Source organism: Cynocephalus volans, chromosome 1 (genome assembly GCF_027409185.1).
Source record: "Cynocephalus volans isolate mCynVol1 chromosome 1, mCynVol1.pri, whole genome shotgun sequence".
Taxonomy (NCBI): Eukaryota; Metazoa; Chordata; class Mammalia; order Dermoptera; family Cynocephalidae; genus Cynocephalus; species Cynocephalus volans.
Window position 1 is genome coordinate 160,549,912 of NC_084460.1, and position 14,063 is coordinate 160,563,974.

Sequence of the window (14,063 nt, forward strand, 5' to 3'; positions counted from 1 at the left end):
AGACTTCACTTGAAATCTTTGTTCTATTATGCGATCTCTGGGTGATCCTGGATAAGGTTCTAAACCTATCAAGATCCATTTTCCATATCTGTGATATGGGCCGTCTCAGTCCATTTTGTGTTACTATAACACAATACCTGAGACTGAGTAATTTATTACAAAAACAGAGTTATTTCTTTTTCTGGAGTTTGGGAAGTCTAAGATCAAGGTGCCAGTATCTGGGAAGGCCCTTCTTACTACCTCATAACATGGCAGAAGGCATCACATGGTGAGAAAGCACGTGAGAAAGGGAGAGAGGACTGGGCTGGCCAAACTCATCCTTTTAACAGAAACTCACTCCTGTGATAACTAACTCACTCCCCTGATAATAGCATTATCCATTCATTAAGGCAGATCCCTCGTGATCTAATTAATCATCTCTTAAAGGTCCCACCTGTCAACATGCACTGTGGATTAAGTTTTCAACACATGAACTTTGGGGAACACATTCAAACCACAGCATGGGCTAATAGAGCTATTGTGAGGATTAAATGATAAAATATATATAAGGCATTTGCAAAGTGTTTGGCACACAGTAACTTCTCAATAAATGTGACTTACTATTTGAAATCCAAATGGTATAAACATATGATAGACTAAGCACTCCTCTTCCTCCCCTATTTTAAGCACTATTGATCACATTTCCCTATACTGTCCCACAATTTCTTAAATATTCTCTTTATTTCTAATAACAAAAACTTCAAATATTAAGACATTTGAAAATAAGATAACATTCCCCATATTTCAATCATCCAGATTTAGCAAACATTAAATATCATGTCATTTATATCTTTTAAGAGTTCAAATATTGTAGAAACAAAGCACAATTCTTACCATGACCTTCACAATTAACCACTCCCTTGAAGTTGTGTGGTATTGTTCCTTGCATATTTTAACCATTTAAATACATGTATTTCCCCAATGTTTAAAATTGATTGATTGTGTTTTCTTAAAATAGTCATAAATGGTATACTAGCACTTCTTTCCAATTTGCTTTTCTCACTTAACATTATGTTCTTCTCTTAGATATACATCCGAAAGGAACTCTTGATGCATATTTGCAAGAGTGAATGTATAAGACTATGCATTGCAATAATGTTTGTAAGGACAGTACGTTAAATCTTAACAGTAGTCAAGTTTACAAATCATATGAAGAAAAAAGTGGAAGACTTTCTTTATAATCATACCTGATGGGGTTCAGGACAAGCTACACTAAAATATTTTTAGCCAAAGGAAGTTGAAAGAACAGCAGAGGCAGGAAGGTCTCTCCAACATATTCCCCAACCCTTCTCCCCTGATGCAGGTCATAACACCCTCATTCCAGAGGCACCCTCCCTCAGGCATACTCTGAGGAAAGGAACACCCTTCCCTCTGAAGACACAGGGACATGAAGAAGTATTTGAACAGAACTTACTAACTTCCCTCAGTTTACTACCATTAGACCACACTTCTTCATAAATATCCACTTCTTCCTCAAACCTAGCATAAAAAAATAGACAGTCTTCCTTGTTTCTTTGGGTTTTTATTTCCCAAATCTCCCATGTCACATAAAGCTTACGTGAAATAAATTTGTATACTTTTCTCTTGTTAATCTGTCTTTTGTTATAGGGGACTCAGCCATGAAACTACCAAAGGTGAGGAAAAGATATTTCTTTTCTCCTTCATACCCAACCCAATCCCACCATCCTCTGTGGATGTAAACTAATATTAACCAGTTAGCCATCTGATGTGTATCCAGTTGTTTTTCTTTGTATTTATTGCCCCTCTCCCTCTCTCTGTTTCCATCTGTCTGTCTCTCCCCCTCTCTCTCACATGCACACAATCACAAAAGTTTGTTTTTTCTTAAATTAGCTATCAATGGAATCACACTGAATGAACTGTTTTGCAACATTCTTATTTAACATAGATCTTTCCACAATCTAGCTCATTCTTTTTAATGACTGCATAATATTTTATTGTGCTAAAAACCAAAATTTACATATTTATTCCCCTATTGATGCAAAACAATCTATGTCCACATGCATAAGTATTACTATAAAACAGATTCCCAGATGTGAAATTGTTGAATCAAAAAGTAATGAGGTTAAGCATCTTTTTATATGTACACTGGACATTTCTATTTCTTTAGTAAATTGTCTTTTCTGCTTTGCCCATTTTTCTTTTGGGTTGTTTGTTTCAGAGATTGATAGCTGCTCATTATATAGTGTGTACAGTAGTCCCCTTTTATCTATGGTTTCACTTTCTGTGGTTTCAGCTACCTTTGTTCAACCATGATCTGAAAATATTAAGTTGAAAATTCTAAAAATAAGAAAATCATAAGTTTTAAATAACTGTTACTACAGTATGTGGTTATAATCATCCTTTTGTAAAATTAGTTATTGTTGTTAGTCTTTTGCTGTGCCTAATTTATAAATTAAACTTGATTAAGGTATTTGTATATATGCATAGGAAAAAATGTGGTATATATAAGGCTGGTACTATCCACAGTTTCAGGCATCTGTGGAATATCTTGGAATATATCACGCATGGATAAGGGGGGACTACTGTGTATTGGTACTTGGACGTACATGCTATTAATATTTCCCCCTGGCTAGCACTAATTTTACAAGTTTGATTGTGGTGTCTTTCACCTTATGCAAATTTGAATTTTTTCATATTACAAATTTTTTCTAAGCTTAGATTTGTTTTGTTGAAGAAGTTATTCTTCATCTTAAAATTATATTAATTAATGTCTCCTAAGAATTCCTTTAGTACTTTCATTGTTTTTAATATGTGACTGTTTTGTTTATTTGAAATTATTTTTTACCCAAGTAGATAACTCCCTTCCCTACTCATATCTAAATCACTAAACTCATATAAGTTCAACCCTCACAATGTTTCTAATTCAGCCAGTTCAGCACCTCCACTGCTGCTACCCATGGAAAGCGCTATCATCTCCCTTTGCCTAATCTGCCACAATCACCTAACAACCATGCTACTACAATTCTCATTACAGCAAATGAGTTATTTACGTAAGACATAAAGCAGTTTGCATCATTCTCCTGTTCAAAGCCCTTGGTACACACACAACGACATGTATGAATGGCAAGTGCATTTTGCCAAGTGCAGGAAGCCAGACTCAAAGGCTACATATTTATGACCTAACTTATAAGATACTATGGAAAAGGCAAAACTATAGAACAGAGAGCAGAGCCATGGTTGCTAGGAAATGGGGATGAAAAGAGGGTTTGACAAAAAGACATGACGGAAATTTTTGGAGTGATAGAAATGTTCTATGTGTTGAATGTTACATGACTCCATGTGTTTGTCAAATCTCATAGAACTGTACAGTAAAAAGAATTAATTTTACTGTATGTCAATTCTACCTTAGTAAACTTGACTTAACAAAGAACCCTCTGGTACCTATACTGTATTTGGAATGAGATGCAGCTTTTTATCATGGTTTAAAAGGTTCTGCCTGAAATCTGGCCCATCTATTTATCAACTTTATTGCCAGAACCTTTCTCTTTCACTCAATTCTGATCCAGCTTTTTTCTCTCTCAGAACAATGCGACCACACGAAGGCTATTCCCTTCTCAGAGCATTTTCACTTGCTCTTTTCTATGCCAGAAATGCCATTCTTTGATTACACATGTTAGAATTCTGAAAATACATATGCTCAGGTGTTGTCCCCAGTGATTCCGATTCAAACACCACCCTCATTCAACCACTTCCACACTGGGACACTTCATGGAGATATGGCCATTTCAATTGACAATCTTCCCCTAAATTCCTCCAAGACCAGGCCTTTGACTTCCCACAGGTGTTTTGGTCTCAGTTAACTTATAAAGGTTTGCTTGTTTATACTCTGCATTTTTCCAAAGATTTTAGATGTAGATCCATACTACAAAATCGATAAAACTAAGTAGATTGATAAACTCATCAAGGTGAAGGAAAATTAACATAGGATTAACATAAGAAAGATAAGATGAAACAGTGACACCAGGACAAAAAAAGCTGCAATGCTCTGTACCAATCATAGAGATGTGCCCTAAATTGCTCTGTGTTTTCTTGTCACTGATGTAAACTGGAAAACAATCATTTTTGTAATTCACAGTGTACATAAGACCAACAACTACTTGCTCAGGAAAGAGAAGACTATTCCTGGTACTGCCCCTTGAGATATATTTCTCCTGTGAGTTCTCATGAGGTGTCCAGGCAATGCAGAGAATGACATCCTCAAAAAAATTCTCAGAGTAGCGGAGAAAAAGGAACTCTCATACATTGTTGGTGGGACTGCAAAATGGTGCAGCCTCTATGGAAAATGGTATGGAGGTTCCTTAAACAATTGCAAATAGATCTACCATACGACCCAGCCATCCCACTGCTGGGAATATACCCAGAGGAATGGAAATCATCAAGTCGAAGGTATACCTGTTCCCCAATGTTCATTGCAGCACTCTTTACAATAGCCAAGAGTTGGAACCAGCCCAAATGCCCATCATCAGATGAGTGGATACGGAAAATGTGGTACATCTACACAATGGAATACTACTCAGCTATAAAAACGAATGAAATACTGCCATTTGCAACAACATGGATGGACCTTGAGAGAATTATATTAAGTGAAACAAGTCAGGCACAGAAAGAGAAATACCACATGTTCTCACTTATTGGAGCGAGCTAAAAATTAATATATAAATTCACACACACACACACACACACACAAACCGGGGGGGGGGGAGGAGAAGATATAACAACCACAATTATTTGAAGTTGATACGACAAGCAAACAGAAAGGACATTGTTGGGGGGGGGAGGGAGAAGGGAGGGAGGTTTTGGTGATGGGGAGCAATAATCAGCTACAATGTATATTGACAAAATAAAATTAAAAAAAAAAAAAAAGTAATAAAAAAAAAAAATTCTCAGAGTAAATAATGAGTTTCTCAGGGCTGTTTCTTTTAATGATCCTCAATATGACCCAAGGGCATAATTCCAAAGTACAGTTCTCTAAAAACAATTCAGGTTGCATAGCTTCAGGAGAGGAGTGGTGGGAACAAGTGGAATTAATGTAACTTATTTATACATTTTTCTCTATTTATAGTTTAACCCAAGAAGAGATTCCAAAATATCCATGGCAATATTTTTCATTGTATGTTCTGAGCAGTGTTAATAGTTGTTGAATTAAAAAAGAAAAGAAAAGAAAAGGGTTCCCTATGCATAAGGGAGCTATTTTGAAAAATACCGAAGAATCTGAAACGAAACACTCTCTCTCTTATAACATGTTTGTTTCAGAACTGCCAATCTTGACTCGAATAAAATGGATTAACTTAAACACAAGTGTACTGTTCTATTCCTGGTCCTCAATCATGTCCATAAACACACTCTCTTCCAACCATGCCTTACCTAAAATGAGGACCTATGATAAAGTCACCTCTTCAAAAATAGCAGTCATTCTTCCAGTCTTTTATGTCATTAACAGAACCCCAAAAGTTTGGATAGCCCATGTTGCAGAATGACATCATCTTGTTCAATCTACAAATTTAACAGTTTCTTAGAGAAGAGACTGCAAAGTTATAATATGAATCTGAGCACCGAGTTCATAAAGGGGGCTTATATGAATGACGTTTTTTTTCTAAATAAAACCTAATATAGATTATGACCTATGAAAATGCCTAAGCCAGTAAGAATTTGTTCCCTCATTGAAATTCAAAGGAGCAATTCTGAAAAGAATTCTGTTGATAACCTAACCTGTAAACACTGAGATTCAATCAAACACAGGCAACAGATGATCACGAAGATTAGTAGGTCTGTTGAGACAAACACAAACTATTTTATTTACAAGGATTTTGTGATGAACCATATGAAATGAGCTGTTTAAATCCAGAAATACTAGGCACCTGCATTTTCCTGACCTCTCTTTCTACAGTAATAGCTTCCCACATCCAGAGTCTATAGTGAATTAACAAATGAACTCAAGAAAAAAGATTTCATTCCTACTGGTGGCTTCTTGGTTGGTGACTTTGATACTATTAAGGTTGACCCTTAAAAAATAAGATGAGGGTAAAATTCAATGATTTGCCTATTTTAAAAAAAGATTTGAACTTTTCTGAGATTGTTCAATCTATATCTTTTCTTATGTTAAAATATCATGTCCTTATTTCTTCATGGCTTATCGAATGAAAGAGCAAAGCACTTCTGACCTTGCAATTTCTACCATCAGGATGTCATTGCCTTTAGACTCTGGAAAAAAATAGTACTGTTTTCTGTAACTGATGCTTTTGCTTTTGATGATGTTGCTGTGTACAGACACACAATGCCAGACAGTCTGCTTGAGAATATCTTCTACAAAATAGAATGACACATGAATTGTAAAGAAGCCCTTGTCATTACCACAGGAGTCAAGAACTTCTATAGTCATGCCTACCCATATGTTCAAATCCCAGAGTTTCTTTGATATCCTTTCTTTGATATCTTTCAGAGAAAGATCTTTCATTATACAGCTCTGTAGTGCTTTGGACTGAGTGTAAAACAAGCTCTTCTAGAATGCTAGTATAAATGCTCACACCTGCAACTCTTACTGTTAGAGACCCCAGATTATGTTGTATTCTCTTCACTTACAATGTTAACATAACACATCCCCCTGATTCATTCTCAATAGCTTTAGCCTGGTTAAAAACATGGTTAATTATTAGAGTGATCCTCCCTTTTATTTGCAAATAAATGTGAATTCCCTGATGCCTAAGGTACTGCATCTCCTTTATATTTCAATATAGACAACTCTGATGGCTTGTTGAGGAGAAATATCCATGGAGATTATGGGGAGTGACTTTAATATGCTCAGCCACAGAGCCCTTTATCTCAGTTTGTCCCTTCATTCAGGCTAGTCCCAGTTGCTGGGCCTGGGATAACCTTCCTTCTGATCATTAATCCCTTCATCTGCCATTGTAATTAATTCACACCCCTCAATAAAAGTCACATCCCCCTTTTTCTATCCACTTTCAACTACCATTTTTTATTTCCATGGTAACTGAGTGGTGCTTTGATTTTAAAGAGTAATTTTTCACTCTAAGACTCAAATTCAGGTGTTCATGTTCAATCACAATGCCAGTGTGTTTGGATATGTTTATGTTGCCCTTTTGTTCCCTAAATTATTTATTCAAGATCTGACTATGTTAGAGTTGAAATTTGAAGTTTTCACAATAAACTTCCCTAAGATTTAACTTCCAATGTGAAATAAATTAAAAAAGCAAGTCAGAAGTAAAACAAACAAATAAGGAGGAGTGTCTTTTGCCAGAGATGAAATCTTTTCCCTGAGAGCTTTGTTAGCTATTATTCAGTTTTATAAGAAAGAAACCATCAAAACGTAACTTATTGAAACATACATAAATTGATTAATGCAATCATTAAAAAACAGTATGTGGTCAACTGTGCTTGGTAAATCAGAAAGGCAGTGAGTATGTGTTTAACTCGCAGGCTGGTTGACTTAGAAGTCTAATTTTCACGTGTTGATAGACACAAAACACTGAGAATTTCCCACTGGGCCTCTTGGCTCCTCCCCATTTCCTACTGCAGATGACCTTAGCCACAAATGTCCTCATCTACCCCTCTAGATAAAAATCCAAACTGCCAAAACAATGGCGAGCAATTCCTCCCTCCTTTGTAAACCAGAACTGTCATTGACCAACTATTCCTTAAAATGCTGAACTTCAGCTGACACCTCCTTGTAAAGCCCTATTAAAAAATCTGTCCTCCTTCACTAAGTTAGGACCCTCCTTCAGCGCCTTCTCTTGTCCAGCATTTTAAGTAGAGGCTGATGCTAAGAAAGCTCTAGTTGATATTCTTGCACAGCCAAAATGTTAGGAGTATCTATTAAGTGGAAGAGGAAATGTGCAAAAGAGACACATCCAACTAATCAAGTTAGGGAGATTGATACATAAAATCACAATGCAGTATTTTTTTTTTTATCTTCAGAATATAACCATCAAATGGACCAGAATATACGTGTCAATGGAATAATTATGTTTTTTCTTCCAAAAGTAAGCTTTACAGGAGCCAAGTCATAATCAGATGGTCAATTTATTAATTTTCCATAAGAAATAGCTGACATTTGGACCAGACTGCTGGAAGTACATATTGCCAGGGATTTTTCTTCTGTACAGAGGCAGAGCTACATGGAAAATCAATTATTAATCATAAGGTTGTTTGGTGGTCATGGACTCAGAAAAAAAAATGAGTTAGTGAGAGAATCTGATGCATCCATGGACAGTAGAGCTTCTGGAATTCTCACAGTTCACTGGCTGGATGCAGTTTCCCAAATTTGCTTTGGAGTATCCTTTTGAAGTGTCTCTAAGTCTGCCTTTTCTTATTAAAATTTTGTTCCTTTAGAAATGTGAAACCATTTAATGAGTAGTGGTCCCTTTGGTTTAAAAGCAATTCTATTGCTTTAAGGTAACTGATTCATTATATGTCGATTTCATAGTGTTAACTCTCAGAAGGCAATCTTATTTCTTTATTTCCAGGTTCTTGAGGGACACTACACTGTAGCTTCCAAGAACAGACAACACTATATTTTTAGCACCAATTGTAGTGGGACAAAAACCAGGTTAGGAGTCAAGAGAGTTGAGTTTTGGTTTAATCTTTGACACTTAACTAGTTTTGTGACCTTGGGCAAGACATATAATTGCCTTCACTTAAAAATAAAGAAAATAATACCTGTACCATCTACCTAAAAGGGTTGTAGCCAGGACCAAAGTATACTATATATCAATGTACTTTTATATATTTATCCTTTTTTCCCACTATTAAATATTTAATAACCATCTACTGTATTCTAGGCTCTGCTAGTAGTGAGAAAAATGCAGACAAAAATGCCTGCCCACACAGAGTCTAGAGTCCAGGTTGATGATAGGTAAGTGAGCAAAAGAAAAAAATAAGGAAAGGAGAATAGGAGACATCAAGTGGAGATGGGGGACTGCAATTTAAAGTGGGTGACAAGAAAAGGCCACCTGAGAAGAGGCTTTTTGAGTAAAGAAGTGAAGAAAGTAGGATAGACGGAAAAATGAATATCTATTGTTGGAAAAGCTGATGAGGCACAACCAACAGCAAAGCACCTGCAAGAAAGACAATGAGGGCTGAGAAGGAGGGAGACCAACAGGAGAGGGGTCAGAGATGTGGTGGGCACTGATGCTGATGTGGGTGAGAATAAATGAATGACAGCAAGGACAAGATTAGGGAGACCTGATAGGAGGATTTTGCCATGATTCAGGTGATAGACAGTGGTTGCTTCACCTTGGGCAGTGGCAAAGGAAATTAGTGTAATCTGGATATATTCTGAAAATAGAAGAAACAGATTTTCACCATGAGAAGAGAATTAGAGAAAAAATTAGAGAAAGAAAGATCTACAAAAACCCCGAAGATCTAGAGCCTAACTGAATAGAAAACTATGAGTGGAGCAGGTTTTAGAAAGAAAAGTAGAAATTTTAGCTCATTTTGGAGCATGTTAATTTTGAGATTCCTTTCTGATATTCAAATGGAATATTGAATGGTACTGGAAGTTCAGAAGTACAGGATTTAAAGGCCGAGCCCGTGGCACACTCGGGAGAGTGCAGCGCTGGGAGCGCAGCGACGCTCCCTCCGCAGGTTCGGATCCTATATAGGAATGGCCGGTGCACTCACTGGCTGAGTGCCAGTCACGAAAAAGACAAAAAAAAAGAAAAAAAAGGTACAGGATTTAAATATAAATTTGGCGATTATCAGCATTTAAAGTGGAGAGTTAAAGCCATGAGAATCAATGAGATCACGTAGGAAGTACATGTAACAGAAAATGAGGAAGTCCAGGGACCATGAGCTGGGACACTCTAAAATACAGCATAGGGTTTGAGCGAGATGGTGGAACAGGCACATATATCAGAGAAGGAGTGGCCAGGCACACAAGAGAAGAACAGCTCAAGGATATCCCAGAAGCCTAGTGAAGAAAGTGTATCAAAGACGAGGGAGTGATCATCTGTGCCCAATGCTGATTATGGACCTATTAAGATGAATACTCAGACATGGCCATCATTTTTAGTGAAGTGAAAGTCACCACTGTTCATGATAAAGGCAGTACTGGTAAAATGATTGGGGGAAAAAAGGCTGGATTTTATAGTTGGTTCAAGAAAAAAAAATGGAAAGAAATTGTAGGTAGAAAACTTATGTAGAAGAGACAAGGGGAGAAATGACACAATACAGGTTCTGTATTTTTGTTTATTTTTTAATGAGATAAACATTATAACTGTGTGCCGATGGGAATGATTTAGACAAGAAAAAAAGAGAAGGGAAATTACTACAACATTTTTAAGAACATGATAGGCCTAATTATGTCTCCTCTTTATTAATATATAATCAGAAATAACTTAAAGTCTGGAGTAGAATATATTTATATTGCTATTGTTTTGGCTTGTGCTGGTGTCTGTTTTCCTTAACAGGCTATAGAATAAATCAAATATAAACCATAAGCCTGTATGATGTACTTGGAATTAGAGCCGTCTTTTCCTCAATTTCCTTTCCATATGTTCCTATGATTTCCTTCTGTCACTGAGGACTCAATTTAAATGGAACTTTTCTTGAAAGGTCTCACTCAAGTTACATCACTCTAAACTTCTAATCAACAACTCTGTGGAAAGCAGAATTGCAAAGATATCCCTGGAAGACTCCCTTCTGGTTACTCAACCAGGTACTGCTTGGGGGAGACTTTGCAGATGGAATTGAGGTTACTTATCAACTGATCTTAAAATAGGCAGTTTACCATGGATTATACAGGTAGGCCAATCTAATCATATGTGCCATGAAGAGGAGAGAAACTTCTCTGCTTGGAGGGAAAAAAGACAAAGGAGAAGGGGACTCAGGAAGATTCTATACTTGAAAAGGACACGATCCCTGTTGCCGCCATTGAAAATGGAGGAAGTGGCCACAGACAAGGAATACAGCAGCCTCTAGAAGGTAGAAGTACCCCCACCTAACAGCTGCCAAGGAAAGGGGATGTCAGTCATACAACTGCAAGGAACTAAATTCCACCAATAACCTGAATGAGCTAAAAAGCAGATTTATCCCGAGAACCTTCAGAAGGGCCAACGCCTTGACTTTGGTCACATGAACCCAGTGCTGAAAGCCAGCTGAGACTGCACTTCTGACCCACAGAACTGTGAAATAATAAATATGTGCACTGTTGCAAGCCACTAAATTTGTGGTAATTCATTACTCAGCAGTAGAAAACTAATACAAACCCTTTTTTCCAAATGTTGCTCACTGGCACTAGAAAATAGCCAATGTTGTAAAAGTGGAATGAGGGGTAATGAAATTATATTCAGGAACTAAGCTGACATGCCATTCCACTATTAGTACAACTGAAGGAATAATCATGATCATATTTATAATCATAGCACTCATGAAGCTTAAATGTACATTTAAATTAAAATCATGACTTACATTTGTTGTAAAGAGGATTATACTCTGGCCTACAAATATTTAAAATATATTAACGATGCAGCCTAAATATACTAAATGCAAGTGTAAGAGTTAAAGAAGATCATTACCTGTTTCGTTATGTATCTCCCTCCTAAATTACACAGCCAAAAGTGCCTAATGTTCAGTTGAAAGCAATATATGATGGGTGGTTTTGTTTTAGTAACACACAATATGATGTGCTTGGTACTAAACTTAGCACAATAATAATGAGGTGCATTAATATAGGACAGCCACATAATCAACCAATAATATGTGTAACTTCAGGCTGTACCATCTTAGCCACTGTAGAACAGCATAATTAACATTTAACCTACATTAACAGGCAAATAATGTGGCTAACATTTTAACATAACAGACAAAATTGACTGGTAATTGGTCGAAAAGATTATTACAGTAATGAATTGAAGAGTATACTGGAAAATAATCACCATCAATTATGCTGGACAATGTCTTGGTAATTTATTCTGGGTCTATATTTTCACCTTTTGATTTACACAGTTATTTAATATCATTGTTTCATTAAATAAAACTAATTCAAGTACCTCATAAGAAGAAAGACATCATTATATAAGTGCATACTCTAGAAACCAAATATGTATATTGAGGTTCAAAGATAATTATGTCAGTTGCTAATTGAAAACAACAAATTAACTAGGAATTTTTTTTTTTTTTTGCATGTGCATCAATCCAGTGAACATGTTATCAAGATTATTTGTTTAAATACTAAATAAACTGTTTCTCCTTCCAAAATGGTCACTAATTATCTTCATCTTTTGGTATTTATATCCTCATGTAATCTCCTCCCACACTGAATAGAGCTGACTTCTGTGCCCAGTACAATAATGCAGAGTGAGACTGTGTAACTTCCAAGTCTGTCGTAAATGACACTGCTGTTTCTACCTGCTCTTGGGTTGCTCTAGGAGAAGTCAGATGACAAATTGTGAGGACACACAAATAGCTCTGTGGAAAGATCCAATAAAGGAGAAACTGAGGCCACCTACCAACATCAACTTGTCAGTGATGTGAGTCAACCACCTTGGACACAGGTCCTCCACTCAGTCAAGCCAGTTTATATGACCATAGCCCTGACTGACATCTTGACTAAAACCTCATACAAGATTTTATGGGGTTTTTTTGGGAGGAGGGTTTTCTCAAGCTAGAACACCAAATTCTGATACACATAAAATGTGAGGGATAATGAATGTTCATTGCTGTGTTGAGCCTGTAATATTTGAGGTAATTTATCATGCTTCAATAGATAACAAATACAATGTCTCTCAACAGTAGTTGACCATAATGCTCTTGATGTTACCTTAATAGATAAGGAATAATACCAAAAAGAAACAGCAGGTTAGTGGGGAAAGCATTTAAAAAAAAAAACCTTTTATTATGACCATTTTCAAATGTACACAAAATTAGAGAAAATTTTAAAATGAGATGCTAAGAACCTATCACTCAGCTTTAACAATCATCTAGTCTCTTGCTGATCTATCCACACCCCATAGCACTTATTGATCTTATTTCTTTTATCTCTTGTCTTAGTCCATTTATGTTGCTATAACAAAAATACTTTATATTGGGTGGCTTATAAACAGCAGAAATTCATATCTCCCAGTTCTGTATGCTGGGAAGTCCAAGATCAAGGCACTAACAGAGTTGAAGTATGGTGAGGGCCTGCTGTTTGGTTCATAAATGGTATCTTTTCACCGTGTCTTCTCCTGGCAGAAGGGGACTAGAGAGCTTTCTTGGGCCTCTTTTATAAGGACACTAATCCCGTTCATGAGGTATCTGCCCTCATGACCCAATTACCTCTCAAAGGTTCCATCTCTTAACACCATTACTGTGGGGGTTAGGGTTTCAACCTATAAATTTTGGGGGACACAAATATTTAGTCTAGTTTATACCCCCAGTTTTTCTCTTGTGTAGTAATTCAAAGCAAGGTCCCTATATCATACTATATTTTAAGAAAGAATATTTTTGATATATGAAGGAAACTGTTCCATTTACCTGGATCTTTACATAGTTGACTCTTTCTTGTCATTCCAATTTTAAGTCAAACATCATCTTCTCATCATCTTCTCAGGAGGACCTATCTGACCATCCAGGGAGGGTTACTATATACCACCCTCCTCTATAAAGGTCATTTTTATATTCTTCTTGGCATTTACAGCTCTTGATCTCTTATTAATTGTTTATTAGGTGTCTCCTCACCCTAGAAAATCAGCTCAAGAACAGGATGGTATTCTGGTTTACCACTAAATGCCAACTCATATAACCTGGAACCTGACACACAGTAGGAGCTTAATTAAAACAGAACAAAACAAAACTTAAGAGCATTTCATTTTCTTCATTTTGTTCAGCATTAATGGTTTGCAGACTCTTATTGACCCAGGTGTTTGCTTTGTCCTTTCCACTGCCTTTGCCTGATGCTCAGTCCCTTTTTTTCTTCAACTAACTCTGCCTCATGATCAGATGCTATCACCATTGAAAAGTCCTTACAAAGGATTAAGGACACTGCTTCATTTTTATTTTAATTGCAA

The 14,063-nt window shown here is 36.5% G+C and overlaps 1 protein-coding gene across 1 annotated transcript in view; it reads right to left on the minus strand.

The window, feature by feature from the left end:
• The window catches only part of ROBO2 (roundabout guidance receptor 2), a 600,911-nt gene that overhangs the window by 301,379 nt on the left and 285,469 nt on the right, over positions 1-14,063 (minus strand). The gene's annotated exons all lie outside the window — the stretch shown is intronic.